This window comes from Schistocerca cancellata, chromosome 7, assembly GCF_023864275.1.
Source record: "Schistocerca cancellata isolate TAMUIC-IGC-003103 chromosome 7, iqSchCanc2.1, whole genome shotgun sequence".
NCBI classification, from domain to species: Eukaryota; Metazoa; Arthropoda; class Insecta; order Orthoptera; family Acrididae; genus Schistocerca; species Schistocerca cancellata.
This window is the reverse complement of record NC_064632.1, coordinates 461961064-461973942: the sequence shown is the minus strand read 5'-3', so window position 1 is coordinate 461973942 and position 12879 is coordinate 461961064.

The following is a 12879-nucleotide window of genomic DNA, read 5'->3' as shown; positions in this document are numbered from 1 at the left end:
AGTGATTGATTGCGCGATAAGAGGAATAATAGGGAAAAGGCTTGCAGGATATTATTGAACATAGGGGAGCATGTGTCGGTCGCCAGTAGTGATCTGGTGAAACGTAAGCAATGGGACGCACCATGGTACAGACTGCATTGAGTGGAGGATAAAGGTGTCACACCATTAGGATCGGTGGAGGCAGGATTTTCCCACATTTGAGTGAGGGGTACGACATGATTTTCGGATTGGATTTCTTATATCAGCATTGTGCCATAATCGATTTTTGACAACTTGGTGGAAAAATGTTTGTTAGGTGAAGTCATTTCCAGTGTACGATGCCATGCGACAGACGAATCTACTAAACTGCTAACGACCCCAATAAGACTTGATTCACACAATTGTGTACCTAAGTGCACTAAGAAATCTCTTTGCGTCAGTGTTGAGTCTAGTTGGCCGTTAGGAATTTTGAGCGTAGTGAAATACAAGATCTGGCGGGATGCTTGGTTAAAAGAGGTAGTGCACGCACACAAGAAATAAAGGATGAAGAGAGGGTACATTTTTCTATAGATAATTTTAGCGGGAAGGACATGGGACTAACAAAAGGCTTGGTAATCGCTGATATGGATATCGTGGAAGAAGAAGAGTGAGACAAGAGGGGTATCAGCCATGGACAGACGTTGGACGCCATTGAAACAGCACTTGAGGGAAGCAGTAGGGAACGGATGGAAAAATTACTTTCGGAGTTTAAGAATCTATTTTTACCAAAACTGCCATTACCAGCTGCGTCCATTACGCAGCCCCGTAGCACTGTACCACCAAAACGATTATGTTCGGCAGCGATGGGTGTACCCAGGGCTGGGAACAGGTAATCAACCCGTGGACATTGTCTAAATCTTCATCTTCTTACATAGTCGGTACGCCACCGTATGGTGCGTGGCGGAATTTACCCTGTACCACAACTAGTCGTTTCCTTTCCTGTTCCACTCGCAGACAGAACGAGGGAGAAACGACTGTCTATATGGCTCTGTATGAGCGTTAATTTCTCCTATCTTATCTTCGTTGTCCCTGAGCTAAATGTATGTTGGCGGCAGTAGGACCGTTCTGCAGTCAGCTTCAAATACCAGTTCTCTAAACTTCCTCAGCAGTGTTCTTCGAAACGAACGTCTTCTTCCGACTAGGGATTCCGCCTTGAGCTCCCGAAGCATATCCGTAACACTCGCATATTAATCGAACCTTTCGGTAACAAACCTAGCAGTTGGTCTCTCAATTGCTTCGACGTCTTCTTTGAATCCGAGCTGGTGCGGATCCCAAACACTCGATCAGTACTCAAGAATAGGTCACAATAGCGTCTCTTATGCTGTTTGTTTTACAGTTGAACTACACTTTCCTCACATTCTCCCAGTAAATCGAAGTCGACCATTGGCCTTCCCTTCGACAATCTTTACATGTTCTTTCCATTTCATATCTTTTCGCAACGTTCGCCCAGATATTTAAACGACATGACAGTGTCAAGAAGGTCATTGTTAATGCTATATCAGAACATTACGGGTTTGTTTTTCCTATTCATCCACATTAACTTACGTGTTTCTACATTAAGACCCAGCTGCCACTTATCACACCAACTCGAAATTTGTGTCTAGGTCGTCTTGTATCAACCTACAGTCACTTATCTTCGACACCTTCCTGTACACCACAGCATCATCAGCGAACAACCGCAGATTGCTGTCTGCCCTGTCTGACGGATCATTTATGCGTATAGAAAATAGCAACTGCCCTGTCGCAGTTACCTGGGACGCTACTGATGTTACACCTGTCTCGGATGAACACTCGCCCTCGAGGACAACATACTGGTTTCTATTGCTTAAGAAGTCGGAGCCAGTCACATATCTGGGAGCCTATTCCGTATGCACGTACCTTCGTTAATAGTATGCACTGGAGTACGGTGACGAATGTTTATCGGAAATCTACAAATATGGAATCTGCTTGTTCCTCTTTATCAATAGTTTGCAATATATCACGTGAGAAAACATCAAGCTGGCTTTAGCAAGAGCGATACTTTCTATAGTCGTGCTGACTCGTGGACATGAGCTTGTCGATCTCTAGAATATTTATTATATTCGAACTCAAAATATGCTCGCAAATTCCGCAGCAAAGCGATGTTAAAGATATTGGTCTATAATTTTGCGGGTCCATTCTTTCACTCTTCTTATAACATGAGTCACCTACGCTTTTTCCCAGTCGCTTGATACTTTGTGGTGGTCGAGAGATCTGAGAGAAATGCAAACTTAGTTAGGGGCCAATGACGTAGAGTACCCTTTACAAAACCGAATTCTGATTCCTTCAGGAGCTGGAGACTAATTTGTTTTCAACTCTCTCAGTTGTTTCTCTACGCAAAGGATGCTTATTACTATGTCATCCATGCGGGACACTGTGCGATTGTGAAACGACGGTACTTTTATACGATTTTCCTGCGTGAACGATTTCTTAAACGTGGACTTTAAAACTTCCGCATTCCTTTTCGTATCTTGTACTGCCAAAACCAGACTGGTCTTACAATCACTTGAGGATTTTACAGAGGACAAGAGTGTTTTCGGGTTCGCCGCCAGGTCTTTAGCCAAGGTGTGACGACGCCAGCTGCAGTATGCTTCGCGCATAGATTTTTTCACAGACTCACGAATCTCTACTGATCTTTTCCTGTTCTCATTTGTGCGACCTCTTTTGAACCGAGAGTGCAACAGCCTCTGCTTCCTCAACACTTTCCGAATTTTGTTATTAAACCACAACTTGTCTTTTCCGTCCTTCATCCACTTTCTATACGGATACTTGTCACAGCACGTTTTACAATATGTTTAAACTTTGCCCATAATTTCTCTGTGTCCATCATTATGGAATAAAATGATTGCAGTTTATTGTCTAAGTGAGATGGTAACAACTGATTTTCAGCTCTTTCTAGCAGCAACGCTTTCCTAGCCCTCTTGACCGATTTATTAACTTTCGTAACCATAGTCCTTATGATGACATAATGATCACTAATCCCCGTCTCTGTACCGACACAAGCGATAATGTCCGGCCTGTTTGTAGCCACAAGCCATAAGATACTTCAATTGCGTGAGGGCTGCTTAACTAGCTGCTCGAGGCAGTTTTCGGAAAATGTATCCAAAAGCACTTCACAAGACTGTCTGTTTGTGCCCTCCAATGAATCCGTACACGCCGGCCGTTGTGGCCCATCGCTTCTAGGCGCTTCAGTCTGGAACCACGCGACCGCTACGGTCGCAGGTTCTAATCCTGCCTCGGGCATGGATGTGTATGATGTCCTTAGATTATTTAGGTTTAAGTAGTTCTGAGTCCTAGGGGACTGATGACCTCAGATGTTAAGTCCCATAGTGCGCAGAGCAATTTGAGCCAATCCGTACACATCCCAGTCTATACTCGGTATGTTACAGTCACCACCAACTAGTATTGCAAGATCTGGGTATTTGTGCACAAATGTCCATAGACTTTCTTTGAAAGACTCTAGAACTGTCACAGCGGCGTCGAGTGGTGTGTAAAAACATCCAACAATTGACCTGATTTCACCTAGACCTGTTATGAGCGACCACATAACTTCACCGTCACTCTCAATTACAGCCTTAGAAGAGGCAATATTTTTGTTGACTGCAATGAACACTCCCACTCCTACAGCATCTAATATCTCATTCCGATAAACATTCCAAGACTCGCTAAATATTTCAGAGTTTTTTACTTCGGGTTGTAGCCAGCTCTCAGTCCCAAGAATAATTTCTGTAGGGCAGTAAATTCTGGAACTTTGTTACGAATACCTCAACAATTCACTGATAAGATTTTTACAGTCATACTGTCTTTACTCTGAACGTCGTCTAATTTCGCGACTTGCGTGTCGATTGGGAGTAATCATGACAGTAACTCAAACAACCATCTAGTATTAAAAATCCTATGTGTACTCTACAAGTACTCTGCTAGCGACTTGCTGCTTCCTTTGTATAGTGCACCCCTGACCTATGAAGGGCAGTCCTACAAATCCCCAACCCGAGTGCGCCGGCCGGGGTGGCCGAGCGGTTCTAGGCGCTACAGTCTGGAACCGCGTGACCGCTACGGTCGCAGGTTCGAATCCTGCCTCGGGCATGGATGTGTGTGATGTCCTTAGGTTAGTTAGGTTTAAGTAGTTCTAAGTTCTAGGGGACTGATGACCTCAAATGATAAGTCCCGTAGTGCTCAGAGCCATTTGAACCACTTGAACCCAACCCGATTGCGCAAATCCAGAAATCTGCAGCCAATACCGCCACAGAGACGACGAAGCCTTTGGTCGAGAGCCACTCCTCGGCTTCAAACCAAAGGACTCCTATAAACTCTGGCAACGGTGCTGCAAATTTCGAGCGCTGCTTGCACCCCACGTACAACGCCAGCAGTTTTCACCACTACCGCCGCCAGTAACCTGTAAGATGCTGAGTATGGCCTCGGAACCCATGTGACAGGCGTCATTGGTGCCGACATGAGTCGCAACTCGCATACGACTGCACCCTGTGCCAAAGACAGCCGTCGGGTACACTAGGAGGTACCTCGGCAGTGGAGCCCCTGGGCGAAACAAGCTACACCTAAGGTATTCCATGGGATGCTCCAAACCTCCGCCACCACTACACTTTCATATCTCGGATTATGCCGCCCGGCAGACATACCGGGTGCACGTTGGCTTTCTTTCCAGCTCTGAATGCTATCTCCCTAAAGAGCTCCATAACGCGCCTAACATAGGAGCACCCGATAACTAGCAAACCTCCGCACAGCGTTTTCCAGCTAGGACCTTGCTGAAGGAACGGCCACCTCGTCACTCACAGTGTGAATAGGTGACGCTATACTGCCAGCCTCCACATTGGCCCTCCGCTTCGTTCTACGGAAACGTGTTACGTCGCACCACTCACCCTGCGGATCCACCGCGTCGGGTACACTAGAAGATGCCTAGGCAGTGGAGCCCCTGGATGAAACAAGCTACACCTGAGGTGTTCTATGCGATGCTCCAGATCTCCGTCACCGCTACACACTGAGGCGGTAGCCTGAAGGCGACTGATCAGAGCCAAAACTACATCAATTGTTCGCGAAATGCGAACAGTTTCCTCTGCGTCTGCACACAGCAGGCACACGTCCTACCCATCCTAGTAAGATTAAAAAAAGAGTAAGTAGTAAAAGCTGCCAAAAACGTAGATAAGCAACCTGTTAGCGTCCTGACGTGTAACCAAGCGACGCTGATGCCTCAACGAACATGTAGTTGGTTGATCAGGAGAAATGAAAACTGAGCTACAGAGTGTCGAAATAAATTTACACTTACAGTTAAAAAGAAAAACTCGAGACTAAACTTCTTAAATAAAACAGGCAAGCAATTAAACAAATATATGGTATCACAGGAAAAGCTAAATACATAACAGGATGCCCTGGAGATGTGCCAAACTGAGCGGCTAGTTACGCTGATTAGAACGGTCACCAGTCTGCAAACAAACAGCTGAGTAACTACTGCGCTACTGACTAAGTGAATATACACTTACAAAATGCTAGATTAAACACTGAGGATCTGAGGCTGGAGGTCTACTGAATGTTTACTAAATCAAGTAAAGAAAGAGCGACTAGCGACTTCTTCGGCAGAAAACTACACTAGAAAATAAACTCACTCAACACAAAAGATCGAAAAACACAGAAATTCTTGCAACAAAAATATATAGCCGTACTAAAAATAGATAAATAGTCAGCCATTCTTCACTTCTGCTCAGAAGTAAGTTGAAACAGCACTAAAGTAAAAGATGTAAACAAACGGTGTGCTATCGGTATGTTGCTGCTGCTGATCTCCGCTCGGCTCTGAGGTTGGAGGTCTACTGTCCAACATGATGGTTTTATTGGTCCAGGTGTTATGGTATAGCGAGGGCTAATGTTGTCCGGGCATACTGACCTCTAGACCTTTAAACATTTTGTACACTCACCTGTCAACGTTATTGTGAAACTGTGTCCCTCATGTGCGTCTTTTAAAGGGCGCTTTCATCTTTAAAGATAACTATGCGCGACGGCGTAGAGCAGCATAGGCGGAGGAGTCCTTGGAATGAAGGGGTATTCGGCGAAAGGAGTGGCCTGCCCTTTTCTCCCATAGTGCAGGCTTGGGATGTGTTTGGGAGATGTATTTCAACACGTCCACGTGCACCTACGGCTATACAGCAGTTTCCAGCTGCGCTGGTAAAGGAATGCGATGCCAACCTCGTGGTCAGCATGGGAGCTCCAGAATGAGATTTTCACTCTGCAGCGGAGTGTGAGCTAGTATGAAACTTCCTGGCAGATTAAAACTGTGTGCCGGACGGAGACTCGAACTCAGGATCTTTGCCTTACGCGGGCAAGTGCTCTACCATCTGAGCTACCCAAGCACGACTCACGCCCCGTCCTAACAGCTTCACTTCTGCCAGTACCTCGTCTCCTACCTTCAAAATCTTACAGAAGCTCTCCTGCGAACCTTGCAGATCCAGCACTCCTGAAAGAAAGGATATTCCGGAGACATAGCTTAGCCACAGCCTAGGGGGTGTTCCCAGAATGAAATTTTCAGCCGACCGGTGTGACCGAGCGGTTCTAGGCGCTTCAGTCTGGAACCGCGCGACCGCTACGGTCGTAGGTTCGAATCCTGCCTCGGGCATGGATGTGTGTGATGTCCTTAGGTTAGTTAGATTTAAGTAGTTCTAAGTTCTAGGGGACTGATGACCTCAGATGTTAGGTCCCATAGTGCTCAGACCCATTTGAACCATTTGAGTACCGACACTTCAGCTGCAGATGATGCTGTCGTTTAACATTTACTGAAGTGAGTAGTCAGCCACCCGTGATCATGGTGGCGCTCGATCACATGGCCTCCGGTTCGATTCCCTCACGGATCAGGAATTTTCTTCGCTCGGGACTCTGTGTGTGTGTGTGTGTGTGTGTGTGTGTGTGTGTGTGTGTGTGCGGGCGCGTGTGCGCGTTGTCCTCATATTTATTTCATTATAATTGAGGTGCAAGAGGCCGAAGTGGTGTGAAATAAAAAGCACTTGTACCAGGCGACTGAATTTCTCAGAAGGGACTCTCGGTGGAACATGCCATACTCACACAATAGTAACACTGAACTGTATGGAAGGTAAGTTGTTACGAAACGATTTAGACAAGCCGTAAGGAAGTAGCATTTTACACTGAACAACAATAAACGTGAGTACCAAGAGAATTCTGTAGAATTTCTCCTCGTGTTCAGCACGATCTCCTTTGCAAGTTGTTCCGTGCCATATAAAGGTGTCTACAGATTATGTTTCGACACGTCAAATGAACAACATTTTTCCACTGGGAAAAGTCAGACTTTTATTCATAAGAAGGAACACAGGGATTTAAGTTACAGTGGTCTACGCTGTTATTCGAGCTGGAGGACTAACTTGGATTCGACAAGGATTAGACGATTTGAAGAAGACCCGGAAACCCAGATACGGATGAATGAGCGAGGATCTTACGCCTCGTTCTCCAGAATGCGAGTCTGATGTTACGACTGGTCCACATCCTCCCTAAGAATGTGTTTAGAGTGTAGTTTTACAACGGCAAGTACACAGTGCGAATTATATGGGTTTATGTAAGTGTCAAATTCTACGTCTATGAAGTCTGAATATTCATATCTTCAGTATCATTGTCATCCAGTTGTATTGATTGTGATTAATGCATCTACTGGTTCATCAAATACATATAATTCTTCTTTGTTATTGCTTTTTTAAAGTACTCGTGCTGAACGTGTTTCGTTCAAATGAATGAAAAGGTATACCGTGCTCCAATGGAAGCCCTAGTTTATGACCGTTTATAACGAATAAAAGTGTTTCATTATTTTTGGTATTACATAGCTGCTTTGCTCGTGCAGCTTGTTTAATGACTGCATCTTCTCGTCCTTATTCTTCTGCTTCCTTTCACCGTCAGTTCTAAAGCATCTGTCGATATGCATTTCCTTCATATTATCCTAACCAGTTATTTTTTTCTCTTTAAGAATCTCCTGGGTATTTGCCTTTCTCCAACAACCTTTCTTATGAGCTTTTCATTCCTCTTTCCACTTCATATTTTGACAGGCTCCTCATTATCTATATGAGAAACGCCTTGAAACGTTTTATATCTCCCTTTATAGCGGTCCATGTTCCGCTCCATACATAACAACATTCCTTAGCCAGAATTTTTCTTTTTGTCAATCATTTCCTCAGTTTTCTGCATAGCAACTTCTCCGTCCTTTTGACTGTGTGTTTGACCATTCCAGTTCTGATTTTTATTGTTTGCTACATGTCATGTCCTGATTTATTTAGGTACCGAAGTATCCTAACATTTTCTCTTGTACAGTTGTGTCCGGCCAAATCTCATTGTTATTTACATTAATTCTAAAATAATTAGGTATGATATCATGGATGGGTAGATTTTGTTTAATTTAGTGCTCATGTCAGTTTCATGTAGTTTCACTCTTGTGTTCTTAAGTTCCTACACGAAGCAGGATAGAAAAGCATCACAATAACATCAACATAGTATACACAGAAATACACTCCACCACCGAAACTGAAGAAAATAAGAAACTAAATTTCCTGTATCTCACAATAATAACGCAAGACAACCAACCTGAATCTTCTGTCTATGGAAAATCTACAGTCATTGGTACTGGTATCCATTACACATCCAAGCACTCCATAATAAATAAATAAATAAATATTAGATTCAGACATATGCTCCACAGGTTAAACAGAACACACCTCAAACCTCAAAACTACAGACATGAACTAAATATAATCAACCAAACTTCTGTTGTAAATGAATACAAAACAGACATCATAAACAAGCTCAACTACAGCATAAAAAGGAAGTTAGTAAAATTGCCCACTCATAGAAAAGAGCAATTAAGGAATCCGAAAAAGCAGAGGCAGACCACAAGAACACAACAGGCCACATCACGTTTGGAAAAAAATGGTGTTCATAAACATAAAATAATAAAGTGATAGAAATAAGTGGAAACATAATGAACAAAGTATCCCAGCAGCATACAAAACAAATAACACAACACAGAAAAGACTAAGACGGGTCATTAGAAATACAGACAAATTCAAAAATTCGAGAATATACCAACTCACATGTACCTCTTAGAAGCAAAGTATACGGCAAATATGCAGGCAGTTCCGAACAAGGGACACTGAACAAATGAGTGTACTAAAGAGTGGCAGCTCAAATGCTAATTTCGAAGAACACTTAATAAATGAAAACCACCGTTCTCGAATATCGAAATTGATCTTCGCACTCTGAAACACAGCAACAGCTTACACAGTAAATTAACGTTAGAAGTAAACTATTACATGTAAAATACTCTAACGGAAGGCAAAAACGTATTCTCTGTCTGCAAACTCCTTACTGCCTTAAGAGAACTAATATATTACGCAGTACAGAAATAAAATTCACACACACACACACACACACGCGCGCGCGCGCGCGCGCAGACACACACGCACACGCATTCTCCAAAATGCTTGCGTACAGTAATGGAATTCCTCAGAATTCCCAATGCAGTTTTCAAAATTCTCGCGATACGTCTCGTGACACATATCAACACCAAGATGTCGTAATATCTGAATTATTTTCAAAGTGAAAGTTTCGTTATTCTATAATTTTCGGAGCAACTAAATTCGACCAACTAATACAATTCCTCAGCCGCATACGGTATAGCGTAATGCCCATTAAAATAATCTCACAATACAGCTGTAAATTCCATAACACAGACATTTTTAATTTTATATTTTCATATTTGTAAATAACAGCCGCTCATGGCTTTGCAGATGATACATGTGTGGCGAAAAACACAACAAATATAGTTTTCATGATTTACGATAATAAAATCCAATGAATACGGTGGCATTTCGCCATAATTAGTTTGTGGGAATTAAAAACAAATAAGTTAAATGGCTTTGGAGGCAGAGCACAGCTCAGTACGACGCCTTATTTTAACCTCTTTGTTGAGGTCTTTAATACCTATCTCTGTTTGCCGATTTTTACGTAACTTGGGGATTAGCATCCAGTCTTTCCAGTTCGCGAAACAGGATCTCCCCGTCTACTCAACAGACTGCTTCCTCTAGGCTGATGAATGATGCACATATTTTTCTGCTCGTCTCGATTTTCTTTCTAAAGTAATGCGAACGAGATTTGTGAGGAAAGTAATGAGACTCGCAACATGAGACACACAACACTGCGAAAGATCTGACAGCGCTGTGTTTTTCTAATTGGGTAGACTAGTGTGTTCGTCTCTTCGGATGCTCAGTCCGAGCTACAGCTCTGTACAGCCCTCAGGTGAATTTTGAGAGCACCATCAGTGAAGCAGTGTTTTATGTGTTACGGAAATTAGAACAGGAAAATTCAGAGCAACGTTATGCCATCACATTTGGTGTTTAAACTAGGGGCATCCGCGAGTGTGACCTTTGAAAAGTTGAAACAGGCCTACGGGGAATATTACTTATCAAGAGTACAAATTTTTCACCGACACAAATCATTTTTTGGGAGGCCGAGAACACGTTGAAGATTAACCTCGCTCAGGGAGACCTTCAGTTCCAGCAACCGACGAAAACGTCGAACGTATGTGCGATCTTGCGAGAGTGTTCCTCTAGGACAAACAGTCAACCATGTTTTTTTACAAATATGTCCTTGTAAGGCTCCGAAAAAAGGCGAATGGAGTGAGACCAGACATTACAGACATGTGGATGTTGCATCGTGACAACGCCCATGTCACATCACCATTTTCATTATGGGATTCTTGACCTCAATGGCTTTGATATTCCTGTTGTTCTACAGACACCTTGTTTACATGATCTGAGTCCTTGCGACTTTTTCCTTTTCTGAAATTGAAAAAGTCTTAAAATGACATCGTTTTGGGACTCTCGAGAACATTTCTCACGCACCTCGTAGTTTTAGTATGCTTTCCCTAGTTCCTTTGCCTTTTCTGAATCCAAAGTGATGTGCCACTAGTCATTTAGATTTTAAAATTTGCTTTATAAGATGTAACATTTTGTAACTTAAGATGAAAGAATGTTAAATTTCTGTCTTTTGAACAAGCAGACACTGGAGTTTCCATGGGCTAATGGACAGCCCTGTCAAATGTCTGCTTTTTTGCAATGTAATTGAGTCATCAACGTCTTCTCAGAAAGACTCGTTCACTCTGTCTCCTGGCTTTTCATTTCAAAATAAGACTGGTTACCTTTTCTAACCCTTTCTAATCTTGCCAAGACGTCAACATTTGGATTGAAGTAATTTTTGAATACATTTATCGGCGTTTGCTTGTGATAGATCTTGTTCAATATTTCTCTTTATTTATCATACCCATCTTTCGTTATGCGGCAATTTCTGGTATTTTTTAATTTTTATTTCTTTATTTGATTTTATCTATTAAATTCTGTTTTCCTAATTTTGTTTCGTTCTCTTAGAACAAGTATTTCATGATTAATCCGTGATATTCTTGGTTCATGTTTCCTTTCTGCTGCTATATTTTCTTATCTCCAAGTAAAATTTTCTGTTATTATCTGCTATGTTCTAAATTACGCTGCTGTATCTAAAATGGAATTCAATAAGTTGTTTAGCAGTTTTCCAGAGGCGATAACAAGGATTTAAGAGAACGATAATGAAGTAACAATAGTAGCACATTTAAAGAAGTTAGATATTTCTATATCAATTTTTACGATCTGAATTGAGCCTTCCTCAGTGCTATTTCTAGGGTGCAATGAAACTTTAAGTGATAGCTCCGCAACAGAACTCTTTCCACCTGCACACATAACGGAACTTCGACATGGTAAGATTATCTTAAACGCGTTGTAACTCTCATCTTTCAGCCACTAGAATCGAGGCAACTCAAGGCAGGCGGTGCTGGTGGAAGTTGAAACTTAGTACCTATGTCCTTGCTTATGGGAGAAAACACCTAATATAGTGCTACCTTAAAGAAGCCAGAAGGTTTTCATCAAATCTCAAGTTTAGCCTGGAAATTTGATCTATTCGCCCACAGTGTCGGTGAAACACACGACACTTTTCGGTAGATGTAGCTGGTGGGATCAGCGACCTCCATCTGCTGTTAGGCACGCCTTGAAACTGGCAGTGTGTTCAACAGGCAATCCAGGAAAATCCCACCTGTAAAGTAAGAACAAAAATCGAAATGAATTCTGCAATCAAGCACTTCCTGCACAGCCCATGTATTTACTTCCATATGTGGTTGTTATGAAAGTGAATTACAACCAACAGATACCACAAACAGTAGAACAGTCTCTGTGCATAAGGAAATGACTAGCGAATAATTGTTCAAACAACAGTTGCTTATCACATGATTAAGAAAAAGTCGTGTAATGGTCACATGTTGTCTGCTTGGACAAGTCTCGTTTCAAATTGTATCGAGCTGATGGACGTGTACGGGTATGCAGACAACTTCATGAATCCATGGACCCTGCATGTTATCAGGGGACTGTTCAAGCTGGTGGAGCACTCTAGGGGACAGCCCACGGATCACGACTGCAAGTTCGTGCTTCAGTCTGGTGATTCGATCTTATGGTGCCATTCGTGAACAGCATTTTAGAGGGTCTTTTCCAAATGGATAACCGTTGCCCACATACCGCAGTTGTAAGTCAACATGCTCTACGGTGTTTCGACATGTTGTATTGGCCTGCTAGATCATTATATCTGTCTTCAGTTAAGTACATATTGGAGATAATTGGGGAACAACTCCAGCGTCATTCACGACCAGCGTTAACCGTCCCTGTATTGACCGAATAAGTGTAACAGTCATAGAAATCCATCCCACAAACCGACAACGGGTAACTGCAGAACAGAATGCGTGCACCGGCTAATAGTGAACCAATGTTTCACATT